Source organism: Erpetoichthys calabaricus, chromosome 9 (assembly GCF_900747795.2).
Source record: "Erpetoichthys calabaricus chromosome 9, fErpCal1.3, whole genome shotgun sequence".
Classification (NCBI taxonomy): domain Eukaryota; kingdom Metazoa; phylum Chordata; class Cladistia; order Polypteriformes; family Polypteridae; genus Erpetoichthys; species Erpetoichthys calabaricus.
This window is the reverse complement of record NC_041402.2, coordinates 93,764,018-93,777,475: the sequence shown is the minus strand read 5'-3', so window position 1 is coordinate 93,777,475 and position 13,458 is coordinate 93,764,018. Positions and strand designations below refer to the sequence as shown.

General features: G+C 39.2%; 1 long non-coding RNA gene across 2 annotated transcripts; it reads left to right on the top strand.

The window, feature by feature from the left end:
* The first annotated feature begins 530 nt into the window (after positions 1-530).
* LOC114657954 (uncharacterized) lies at positions 531-4,961 on the top strand. 2 transcript variants are annotated; one of them, XR_007935876.1, is made up of 6 exons: positions 531-848; positions 2,004-2,152; positions 2,846-3,015; positions 3,225-3,378; positions 3,471-3,703; positions 4,443-4,960. It is a non-coding gene; the product is annotated as an uncharacterized LOC114657954 (long non-coding RNA). The 2 variants fall into 2 exon arrangements; XR_003717277.2 differs by having other exon boundaries at positions 3,225-3,703; positions 4,443-4,961.
* The last annotated feature ends 8,497 nt before the right edge of the window (positions 4,962-13,458 follow it).

Here is a 13,458-nt window from a genome sequence, read left to right as displayed (position 1 = left end):
CAATAACTAGGAGAGGTCAAGATTTTAGTATTCCCTTACTCTCCATCTTCTCTTTCTTGCCTTCAAAGGAGAGCAAAAGCAAATAAATGTCATCCATTTAGTCCAGTCTTTAAGTTGGCTGCTAAATTTCCAACAAATGTCTTGAGACTGTCCCAGATGGATGGGGACCCTGCCCAGCCGGGACGCCTGGATGGTCCTCGTGATGGACAATACCTCCCCTGGGCCACGAGGGGGCAGCCGCCCGGGTCTGCTTATGGGCCACATGACTGGAGCTGGGACACTCATCCCTACCAGAGGACGTGGCCACCACCAGGGGGCGCCCAGACAGTTGTGAAGTCCTGGATGGCAACACTTCCGCCACACCAGGAAGTGCTTGCCGGAAGAATTCCCAGGGGCACCTGGAGTGCTTCCGGGGGCTCTGTCGCTACCCGATCTGTGGTGCCTACCCGATTTGCGCACGCATGCGCAGAGGTTTACTGTTACGACCCTGCACGATCTGCGTTTTTTTTACTTTGCAACACAAGTCCCCATCCGATTTGTCTTGCCCACGCACTCTCTGCTTAATTAAAATTCATTTCACGACGCTGCCCGATTTGTTCTGCGCATGTCTAATGTTTTACGACACACGTCATTCGTCAGGTTTGACTTGTACTTGCGAGTCATTTTTGTGTTGTCGTTTATCTCCGTCTGTAAGTGGAATTGTTACTGGAAAAGATGGAAACTTTTGAATTTTATAACGTCTTGGAAGATGTGTCGCCTGAAAAATTTAACTCCAGCCGAATGAAGAGGGAGCGAAATGAAATGTGACGTGTGTCTGTGAACTTTATAATGGACATGTACAGCTTTTTGTAAGTACATCATTTTTAGTTGCAATACTTTGTAATCTTGTGGTTTAATCGTAAAAATCACAGCATTTTCCGTGTTTGGGTTAATGCATGTATGTCATTTATTTCGTAACACCCTATTAGCATTTGGTGGTGTGTTTCTTTTAACATTTGTCCACATTTTTTTATCTTACAGAGTGAACGGCGTGCTAATTATTAAGCAAAACAATATAATCGAGGTGTCGAATTAAGAATAGAATTAGGAGAGCATGTCTGACACTCGACGGGTGTAATGTGTGCCCTCCAAAGCCATCTGTATTTTTTATTATGTTGATATCAGATTACATCAATACAAGGGTATATCGACGAAGACTAAATTGCATAGGAGAATAGCAACAACTAACTTATTACAAGAAAGACGGATGTAGATAATAGCATTACAAATTGTTAATGAAGCAGCTCAGAATCTTACATGGTTTAATTATTTTAGTGTGTTTTCCATTTTTAAAGCTATTTCTACCATATTAATGTCCATACAGAAAGATGTAATAGAGGGTCTAACATTCTGAACTGTACACTTATGAGTAGGAAATTTATGAAGCAAGGAAACCACAGTTACTGCATTTTCTAACATTTAGTCTTCAAAACTGTATACAGAAGAAGAACAAGAATTAAAGAGTGAGATATTGGTTTGTCATTCAAGACAGTAACAGAAATAAATCTTTATGAAACATTTTGGAATAGGAGCAGAAGTAAGAAATGTGAGCGGTGATTTGTCTTCATTTGTACAAAAACTACATTTCGGGGATAAATTAATGTCATACTTATGAATTAATCTGTTAGTTGGCTACTATTTATTCATAATTTTGAAATGGATTTCTTTAACCTTGATTGGTAGAAAAAAACTTCTATGGCACAAAACAGGCAATTTTAAAATTTATGTCCAAAGCCATCAGAGTATTGTGGTGTGTGTCTGATGTGGCACAGTGACAGGCTGGGTACTTGCTGTTGTCACGTGTCATTAGCTTATCGTTTAAGCTGTTGGTTTAGGAGGAGTACACACACATACATTTAACTGAATATAATGGAGAAGGCTTGCTCCTTAGAAATAACATTTCTTTTTGCTGCAGTTAGAAAAACAATGCCCCTTTATTATATATTTTTTTCTTGACCCTACAGGATGCCCAGTGGTAACCAGCCTACCATGTGGCTCAACAGATGGCAGTGTACCCGAATACTGAGACACAATTGGATGTTCTTTTCTTCTGCTTTTAAGATTCCCAGTTTGGGATGATGTGCAGTTCATGTTAGATTTGCTATTTCTACAGGTAAGACTACTGCATAACTCCTGCAAAGCCTCCCCATATTTATTATTTGATCTGTAATATTTTGCTGCCTTGAATACTGACCTCTATGTCCGCTCGCTCTGTCCAGTAACTAACACGGCTTTTTAATTTTAGACAGGAAAGCCTCAGAGTGTGAATCCTCGCAAACACAGAGACTGAGGCACATCAGTACCAGCAGTCACAAAACGGGGACGTTGTTCCGTTTTGCAAAATAACATTTATTTTCTTAAGTTACTGTGCTTTGTTGTTGGATTTTGAAAGAACCAAGAATTAATTTTAACATAAAACAAAACTAAGGCAGGAGAAAAAAATGAAGATGTTTTCATGTAAGTAATGACACCTGAGCACATCACATTAGAAGTTCGGATATACAGAGATTGTAACTCAATGTGTACTGTATGCATAATGTAAAAGTAAAAAAAAAAGATGCCACATAAAAGGACAATGAAGTTGGGGTTCCTTCAAAATCCAAAAAAAACAACAGTAATTAAAAATAATATTGTTAGTTAGACTTTACTCTAAGCAGAACTTTATCTATTGTGATGGTTTACTTTGGTAATAATTGATCTACAGGTGTACCAAGAAAGGAGGCAGAAGAAGAAGTAAGGGTACACTTTATTAATGTTTGAACTCCGTGAGTGAACATCGTGTATCTACTGTTTATGTTTTTAACAGTTACAGTGAAGTAGAAGAGTCCAGTCATGTTATGGGGCAGCAGTTGAAGAAGAAGGATGTTGAGATGTGTGCCATGTTGAAGTATCGGCTGGTCCTCCTGCCCGCTCTTCTGGAATCCTCCATCTAAACCTCTGCTCTGAACTGCTGTGCCTTTGCCAAGTGATCACGAGGTATTGGCCTATTTTGTTTTTCTTTTCTTTTGAAAACTGTCTCGGTCTCATTACACTGGCCGCCTGTCTCACACAGAATTGATTTCAAGGTTCTATTAAATAATTAGAAGGCTTTGAGTATTTTAGACCCTGCCTGTATTTTGGAGTGTCCAACATTCCAACATTCCAACATTTCTTTTCTCAAACGTTGCTTTGCTTTTTATTCCAAGATCAACCATAAAAACCAGCAGCTTTCTGTACTCGTGCAACAAAATCTGGAATGCTTTGCCAATAGAGAAGTGCCAGGCTACAAATGTCAAGCATTTCGAAAAACTTCAACAAGCCCATTTTTCTAATTTGGCTTTTTCTTAATTACTTGCATTGGTTGTAATAGATTAGAAATGGTACTGTGTACACTTTGTAAGCTCTGCACTGGGCACTAAGTTCTGCTGTTTTTCTCTGTTGTTTTTTTCTAGTTTATTGCAGTGGTGCCCCCCTGCGTCTCCACCGTCTGTTACATCGACTCCAACTGCCTGTGACAGAAGAAAGGTTCACAAGACGTCCTGAAATGGCATTGTGATTGGAGTAAGACGGCCACAATCATGTATGCTGGGATGTGCAGAGGGGGCTGTTTGGGCTTTGGCTTGGGACCCCCAGAGGTTTATTATCTCCAGTATCCTTGAAGGCTGCAAGTTTGTCTTTGTCCCCAGTGTTTCCTGAAGAGGCATTAGCTCTCTGGAAATGTGTTCTTTTGAATTGTGGCATTTTAATTAACCTGAATTTAAATAATTATAAATAAAAATGGTATTATCCTCACCCCTCATGCAATAAGACGGTTAAAAGATTACACGAGAAGCATAAAGGATAATCTAGCTCTTTACTGACGGGTTCACGTGGTATTACAGACGGGAAGTCTATGACAGACTCTTTTCAAGCATGTGGGTGGCTTGAACTACTCAGTCTTGCCATCTTTCGTCGCCACGCTGAAAGGATTTTCACCGGACAGAAGACATAATCTTCTGCCCGGCCTCGGATGGAAGACATACTCTTCCGCCCAGAAGCTTCAAAGTGTTGGCCGTAGGTGTCCATCCTTATATACTGGTTGCTCCATGTGCAGATTCTTCGCTCCGGATCCAAACAAGGACAGGACAGGACTCAAACCCCACCTTCAAACATACAGGAATAGCACAATGCCTACATACAGTTCTCATTCTCCCAACAAGGAAAGAGGTTTTTTATGCTGACAGAAGACAGAAATATACTAGTCTGTCTTTAGGCTGACTATTCAATTCTCCAGCTGTCTGTGGCTCTCTATAGTCCTGTGCTTGGCTCGGCAATTCTGACTGCTGATACTGTGCCCCTGTGTACCTGTATGAATGAATCCATAACAGTGGGCACAAAGAACAGTGATATTAAACTTAATAAAAAACACATAGTATAACACCCAGCCATTTGACCAGGCAGTGTATTTATTACAAAGGACAAGGACCCCTCCATTTGATTCTTATTTACTTTTATAATATCTTCAGTTTTCTTTGTAACTGTATATCTTTGTGGAGCAATTTGAGCAACACTTGTAAGCAAAGGTGATATAAAAATATTATCAGTGAACAAATATTAAAGGACAGATAAGGAAAAATGTCAGTTTAAATAGAACACATTTTTTATGGAATATTGCTGGATAACAACTCTTTGACTCTGAGTAGCATCTTGTTCATAAAGCTAAAATAGCATTTTTCCTTTTTTAACAAATTTAATGATTCACTTTTATTGTGTTCAAAACCTTGACTAACATTTTTTTTAAATACTAAGGTAAAAATCTGTAAATATATTTGTGTTCTCCTTCCCTAATAGTTTTTAACACCTCCCCTAGTTGGCCATTTTCATTGTAGTTGTGTTCTAGTTAAATGCATTTACCATTTATACATCTTTATGATTACTGAATTTTAACTCATAATATATTTACAGTATATATACATACAGTGGTGTGAAAAACTATTTGCCCCCTTCCTGATTTCTTATTCTTTTGCATGTTTGTCACACAAAATGTTTCTGATCATCAAACACATTTAACCATTAGTCAAATATAACACAAGTAAACACAAAATGCAGTTTGTAAATGGTGGTTTTTATTATTTAGGGAGAAAAAAATATCAAAACCTACATGGCCCTGTGTGAAAAAGTAATTGCCCCCTGAACCTAATAACTGGTTGGGCCACCCTTAGCAGCAATAACTGCAATCAAGCGTTTGCGATAACTTGCAATGAGTCTTTTACAGCGCTCTGGAGGAATTTTGGCCCACTCATCTTTGCAAAATTGTTGTAATTCAGCTTTATTTGAGGGTTTTCTAGCATGAACCGCCTTTTTAAGGTCATGCCATAGCATCTCAATTGGATTCAGGTCAGGACTTTGACTAGGCCACTCCAAAGTCTTCATTTTGTTTTTCTTCAGCCATTCAGAGGTGGATTTGCTGGTGTGTTTTGGGTCATTGTCCTGTTGCAGCACCCAAGATCGCTTCAGCTTGAGTTGACGAACAGATGGCCGGACATTCTCCTTCAGGATTTTTTGGTAGACAGTAGAATTCATGGTTCCATCTATCACAGCAAGCCTTCCAGGTCCTGAAGCAGCAAAACAACCCCAGACCATCACACTACCACCACCATATTTTACTGTTGGTATGATGTTCTTTTCCTGAAATGCTGTGTTCCTTTTACGCCAGATGTAATGGGACATTTGCCTTCCAAAAAGTTCAACTTTTGTCTCATCAGTCCACAAGGTATTTTCCCAAAAGTCTTGGCAATCATTGAGATGTTTCTTAGCAAAATTGAGACGAGCCCTAATGTTCTTTTTGCTTAACAGTGGTTTGCGTCTTGGAAATCTGCCATGCAGGCCATTTTTGCCCAGTCTCTTTCTTATGGTGGAGTCGTGAACACTGACCTTAATTGAGGCAAGTGAGGCCTGCAGTTCTTTAGACGTTGTCCTGGGGTCTTTTGTGACCTCTCGGATGAGTCGTCTCTGCGCTCTTGGGGTAATTTTGGTCGGCCGGCCACTCCTGGGAAGGTTCACCACTGTTCCATGTTTTTGTTTTGTGGATAATGGCTCTCACTGTGGTTCGCTGGAGTCCCAAAGCTTAAGAAATGGCTTTATAACCTTTACCAGACTGATAGATCTCAATTACTTCTGTTCTCATTTGTTCCTGAATTTCTTTGGATCTTGGCATGATGTCTAGCTTTTGAGGTGCTTTTGGTCTACTTCTCTGTGTCAGGCAGCTCCTATTTAAGTGATTTCTTGATTGAAACAGGTGTGGCAGTAATCAGGCCTGGGGGTGGCTACGGAAATTGAACTCAGGTGTGATACACCACAGTTAGGTTATTTTTTTAACAAGGGGGCAATTACTTTTTCACACAGGGCCATGTAGGTTTGGATTTTTTTTCTCCCTAAATAATAAAAACCATCATTTAAAAACTGCATTTTGTGTTTACTTGTGTTATATTTGACTAATGGTTAAATGTGTTTGATGATCAGAAACATTTTGTGTGACAAACATGCAAAAGAATAAGAAATCAGGAAGGGGGCAAATAGTTTTTCACACCACTGTATACATATGGATGTGTGTATATTTTTTTTTTTGAGAAACATTGTTCACAGATCTTTCACTTTTATTTTTAAACATACCATTTATTTCTTCAATAAAAATGTATGAATAAATGTATTTCTTTTTTTTTTAAGTTATAAAAATGAACTGGCTCTGTATCAATATGGGTGAATAAAACCATTGACATGAGACGAGTCTGCACACAAACAGCGGTGTGTTATGTTGATAACTTGTAAGAAAGAATATCACTGCCCTCTGTCCACATGGTGTTCATCATAAACTGAACTATTTCATGCTGTTAAAATTCTGCTCAGTGGAGAATATTTTATTTTACAGCTGTCAAATTCAGTTTTATTATATTAATAAGTAAGTTGGTTTCTCAGCGGGTTTTACAGACACCTTGAAATAACATTAAAAACATATCACTAAGAACAAATGTATTACCCTAGGTTCTTGTCTATAAGCTGGACTCATGTATAAGCCGGAGACCAAAAATCATACGAATTTTTAAAATAAAATCGTATCATAGATAAGCCGGACTCATGGATAAGCCGAACGTACTATAACCTATAACTAATAGAAGGGAGGGAGGTCAGTGGTCTCACTCGCACCCATTTAATTTCTTTAAGGGGGGAGAGAGTGTGAGATATTGGCGTCTCTCTCACTCCCCGCATGGTGCGGTTGGAGCGGCCGGAGCGCGTTCTTTCTGTTCTGGGCGTCGCCGAGTCAACACGCGCGCATAGCGGTCATTTAAATTGTGATTTTATATGTAAGCATATTTAAATATATATCGCGGATTTTTTGCTGGTTCGCGGATTTCTGTGGACAATGGGTCTTTTAATTTCTGGTACATGCTTCCTCAGTTGGTTTGCCCAGTTGATTTCATACAAGGGACGCTATTGGCAGATGGCTGAGAAGCTAGATTGCTTACTTTTCTCTCACTCTTGCGCAGACTATCTGTGATCCTGACGTATGGGGATTGAGCAGGGGGGCTGTTCGCACACCTAGACGATACGGACGCTCGTCTAAAAATGCTGAAAGATTATCTTCACGTTGCTATCTTTTGTAAAGCTGATTCCTGAAAAGACATGCTGCACAGTGCTTCGCATACTTAAAAGCTCGAAGGACACGTATTGATTTTTGACTGAAAAACAAACTCTCTCTCTATATATCTCTCTCTCTCTCTCTCTCTGCTCCTGACGGAGGGGGTGTGAGCTGCCGCCTTCAACAGCTTTGTGCCGCGGTGCTTCGCATACCTAAAAGCCAAACAGCACCACTGATTTGTTTGCTAGAGATTGTTTTCTCTATCTATGTGACATTCTGTGCTCCTGACACACACACCTTTGAAGAGGAAGATATGTTTGCACTCTTTTAATTGTGAGACAGAACTGCCATCTCTGTCTTGTCATGGAGCACAGTTTAAACTTTTGAAAAAGAGACAAATGTTTGTTTGCAGTGTTTGAATAACGTTCCTGTCTCTCTACAACCTCCTGTGTTTCTGCGCAAATCTGTGACCCAAGCATGACAATATAAAAATAACCATATAAACATATGGATTCTACTTCGCGGATTTTCTTATTTCGCGGGTGGCTCTGGAACGCAACCCCCGCGATGGAGGAGGGATTACTGTATAAGCCGATATTCTATTTTTTCATTTTCACAACTTTTTTCCTTAGATAAGCCGCGGCTTATAGACAAGAATTTAGGGTACAAGTATGAAGTATAGCAGCAAGCACTTACTGTAAAAAAAATAGATCAAATGGATTGATTCAAGTGATAACAGCTCACTTCCTTAATTTAAGTCTGTGGATATAAAGTTAAACTTCTCTGTAAGACTAATAGCCATTGGAATAAATGAGGATTTGAACCAGTGACTTTATACTCCTGATTTCTTCAGCATCTGACCTGATTGCACAACTGACAACGAATTAAAGAATTTTAACAAGTGGACAGTCACAGTTAACACTAAGGAGGACAGTGAGCACAATGCAATGCAACGCAACACAGTGTTAATTCTTTTCTTTTTTTGAAAAAGGACAATATTTCTCTAAAACTGGTTGGATACATTAGGTTTTGTAACCCTGATGCCTCAAGGCAAATGGCAATTGTATTAATAATAATTGATGTCTAAAGATATTTGTTCATAAGAGGGAAATTTATTACGTGAGTGGGAAAATAAAAACACTACATACTTTATATAATATATATATAGTACCTGCCAAATAATACAAAGAGTACACAGCATGTGTTTCAGTTGTGCACACCTAAGCTTCCTCTTACGGCGATCGAACATTGGACATCAACGTTATGACACAAAGGCTGCTTCGTTTATTTTGCAGAATGAATATTTTCATTATGGTCAACTAATGTGGAACTAAAATGAATATACCGTAATGTCAAGTTGTACTGCATGCACAGTTCCGATCGGGCCGTGCCGTAAAGTGGATTTTTTTTGTTTTTAACGTTTTTTTCATTTAGTGCATGCGGTGTGTGTCACTACCTGGTTCCCGTTGCCAGCCCGATCTGCGTGCGCGTGCGTATTGAAAGGCTACATCATCACACACTTTACGATGCTGCCTAATCTGTTCAACGCATGCATGAACACTTTACGGCATGTTAGGCTTTCAATACGCCTGCGCGCGCAAATTGGGTAGGCACGCAGATCGGGTAGCGACAGGCTCTCTTGACACTTCCGCCACACCAGTAAGTGTCGTCAAGGGGAGCACCTGGAGCTCATCTGGGTCAGTATATAAGGGACCACCGGCCTCCAGAAGCTGAGCCAAAGTTGGGAAGAAGGAGACGAAGCTTGTGAGGAGGGGAGAGGAGGTCGGAAAGAGAAAGAGAAAAGAAAAAGGAGAAAAAGAGTGTTGGAGGAAAGCATTGTGGTGCGTAAAGGAAATAAAAAGAAGTGTTTTGGACATTCTGGTGTCTGTCTGTCTGTGTCGGGGGGTATGCTTTCCACAAGACTTATTGATGATCTGGCACTTTATTTGATTTAGTACAATGTTGAATGCCATAGGAGGTATGATACATCTTTGTCAATCTACTAATTTAATAAGGAAGAAATTGCTCGTTTGTCTTTAGTACTATACCCCGCAATTAGCATCTTGATATAATTCTTGAATTACAGCATTAGAGCATTTCACATGCAGGTCTGTGACAGGCAGTTGAATGTACATTCAAAAACAGAAAAAAGTAATATATAGTGGTGCTCTATATTCAATGGAATGTTTGGTGTTCAACCTTAATGTGTCTATGCAAGATCATAACTGTATAAACCCTCCCTGTTTACTTTGTAGTTTCGACTCTTCTTATATCCTACTGAGGATTATGTATGCCACTACTTCCTTAATTGCATTCAATTCTGTAATGCCCTCTGGTTTTTGAAATATGTTAGGCCTCCCTTGTTGGGAACATGTTATAATCAGCCCTTCTTTTCAGCCAGAAGGTATTTTTTTCTGTTTGCCAGACTTCCTCGAAGAGACATTTTAAGGCAATATATATTCTAACTTTAAATATCTTAAAGTATATTTAGCTGGTCTGTCTTGTTTCCCATTGTTGAAATTTTTACAGTTGGGCTGCCAGATCAAATGACACTATTTGAATAAATTTAAAATAAGTCTTTTTCAAATGCAAATGCTGGCATTTGATTGTCAAAGTTCAGTTGTTTGTTTTTACTCGCACTAATTTTGGAATTGAGTTTCTCCAGACGTGCATGCAAAGCTGCAGTATTTTGCAGATGCTTTTACATATCACTTCCACGATCAGCCATTTCATAACTTTGAAAGCTTAGCTTGTTATCTTTAATAGTAATACGTACAGCTAGACCCCATTCACAACATCTTTATCTCATTGTTTTATTTTAACATTGCTGCCACAAACATAATTAAACTGTCAGGGAAGTATGTACTGTACATGATAGGATAAGCACACAATTGGGTAATAGTGAAGTAGCTGACTGTTTTGCACTGGTGTTAGCTCATTTCATCATTAATTTTCAATAGTCAAATAAACAATTAGGAGAGCAAACTTCAAAGAAAAAATTAAAAGGAAACTACAAAACAGAAAAAATATAAATGTACACTCTTCTGAATGCAAAATAAGAGAAAGAAAAATACAGTTAATTAATTAATTAGATCAATTAAAGGTAAAATAACCAAATGGCAATACATGAGAAAAAATAAAGCACTAAATGAAAGTATGCTTTAGTCTTCTTATTTAATTCTAGCTGATACTCCCAAACAAGAACAGTCGAAAAAATCCCTTTGAATCAGACAAATGATGACAATTGTTAATCTCTTCAGCCAGGCATGAAACACATTGGATTAAGCTTCCCTTTGTTTGGAAATACACAAGTTCAAAGATTTAGGTGCCAGGCTGAGGAGAAGAATTGACAAGGTAGTCTTCCCTGAAGTTCTGCCTGTGCCACACACCAGTCCAGGTAAGACTGAGGAGATTAGAAGGCTTAATTTGTGGCTCAAATCTTGGTGCAGGGTAGAAGGGTATAGGTTTATGGGGCATTGGGACTCCTTTTGGAACAGATGGGACATGTTCTGACCTGACGGGTCACATCTGAACCAGAGGAGCACCGATGTATTGGGGAGGTGTATGAGTAGGTTAATCAAGGATTGTTTAAACTAGGGAATAGGGGGCAGGGAGTTTAGGACAGGCTAGGTTTAGAACTATACGTGGAGGAACAAACAATGGTGTAGAAATAAAAATGAGTAGTAATGTAAATTCTAACCCAACATTTAAATATGGAAGGAGTAACACATTAAAAATAGCTTGCGTTAATGCTCGAAGTATCAAAAATAAGGCAAGTGAGTTGAAGCTGCATGTAGCAGAACATAATTATGATATTATAGCAATAATAGAAACCTGGTTAAATAACAAAGATGGAAATGAGTGGGCGGCACGGTGGCGCAGTGGTAGCACTGCTGCCTTGCAGTTAGGAGACCCGGGTTCGCTTCCCGTGTCCTTCCTGCGTGGAGTTTGCATGTTCTCCCCGTGTCTGTGTGGGTTTCCTCCCACAGTCCAAAGACATGCAGGTTAGGTGGATTGGCGATTCTAAATTGGCCCTAGTGTGTTTGTGTGTGTCCTGCGGTGGGTTGGCACCCTGCCTGGGATTGGATCCTGCCTTGTGTCCTGTGTTGGCTGGGATTGGCTCCAGCAGACCCCTGTGACCCTGTGTTTGGATTCAGCGGGTTGGATAATGGATGGTTGGATGGAAATGAGTGTAACAGAGAGGGATACACATTTTTAGGAAGGGTAGACAGTACAGAATTGCTGATTATGTCAAACAGAATTTAAATGAAAGTCCTCTTCAGGTGGACAATAAGCTCCATCTTAGTGAGGACATGTGGCTTCACCCAGAAAGCATTTAGGAGTGTGTTATAGACCACCCAATGCAGACAGTAATTTCAACACACATCTTTTTAGTAATATTAAAAAGGCAAGTTTATAGGGGGGATATTATAGTCATGGGGGACTTATCCAAATATCAACTGGGATAACCTTGCAAATGGAGGGGCACAAGAACAGTTTTTAGAAGTAATCAGTGACTGTTTTTTAACACAGTATGTTAAAGCACCAACGCAGGTTGCAGTCTGTCTGGATTTAGTAATAATCAGGATAGAAGTGAGGGTGTAACAGTGATTGAACCACTAGGTTCAAGTGACCATAACATAATACAGTTTTCATTGTTTTGTAAGAGTGCAAATGCAAAAACCTAAAATTGTTGTTTAACTTTGGTAGGGCAGATTTTGAGCAGATGTGGCAAAGTCTATGGAGGACAGACTGGGATAAGCTTTTAAGTGTGGAGATAGTCAAGGAGCAATGGAACAGGTTTAAAATGTTTCACAGGTAATGCAGGACAGGTACATACATTTGGAATTAATAGGAATTTTTTAAAAACTCTACAGTGGGTTAATAAAGAGTTAAAAAAAGAAGCTGCAAAGGAAAAAAACAGCTCTATAAGGCACACAAGACTAATAAATCCAAAATGAATTACAGGGAGTATGATAACATGAGGGCAACCATTAAGAAAGATAATAGGGAGGCTAAAAGACAGTTGGAGAGGAATAGAGCAGATAAGGCAAAAGACGTCCAAACAGATTCTTTCGATATTTTAGTTGTAAAAGAACAATCAACAAGGAGGTGAAGTGCATCAGAAATAGTAAAGAGAAATTAAAAGACAGAGACAGTCAAATAGCGGATGCTCTAAACTTGCATTTTTCTAAGGTCTTCAAAAATGAGTAAGTGGATGGGACAAGTAAGGAGGTACTAAAGGATTTAGAAATAATAGATTAAATAGACTGAAATCAAACAAATCACAAGGACAAGATAATATTACCTCTCAAGTTCTTAAGGAGTTTAGCAAGTACATATATAAATCCTTTACACATACTTTTAGGACTGGAAAATGGCAAATATTATCCTGTTATATAAAAATGGTGATACCCATCTGTCACAAATTACTCCTGACATTCTTCTCCACCCATTCCACCCTGCCTGTTCTCTTTTTTTCACCTCTCTTCCATATTCCCCAATACACTGCACTGTTGATCCCAAGTATTTAAACTCATGCACCTTTCCAACTCTACTCCCTGTATCCTCATCTTTCTTCTCACCTGCCTCTCATTTATACACATGTATTGTATCTTGTTCCTACTGACCTTCATTCCTCTCCTCTATAGAGCATATCTCCACCTCTCCAGAGTCTCCTCAACCTGCTCCCTACTCTTGTTACAGATCACACTGTCATCAGCAAACATCATAGTCCACGGGAACTCCTGTCCAATCTCCTCTGTCAACTTGTCCATCACCATTGCAAATGAGAAAGGACTCAAAGCCAATCCCTGATGTAATCC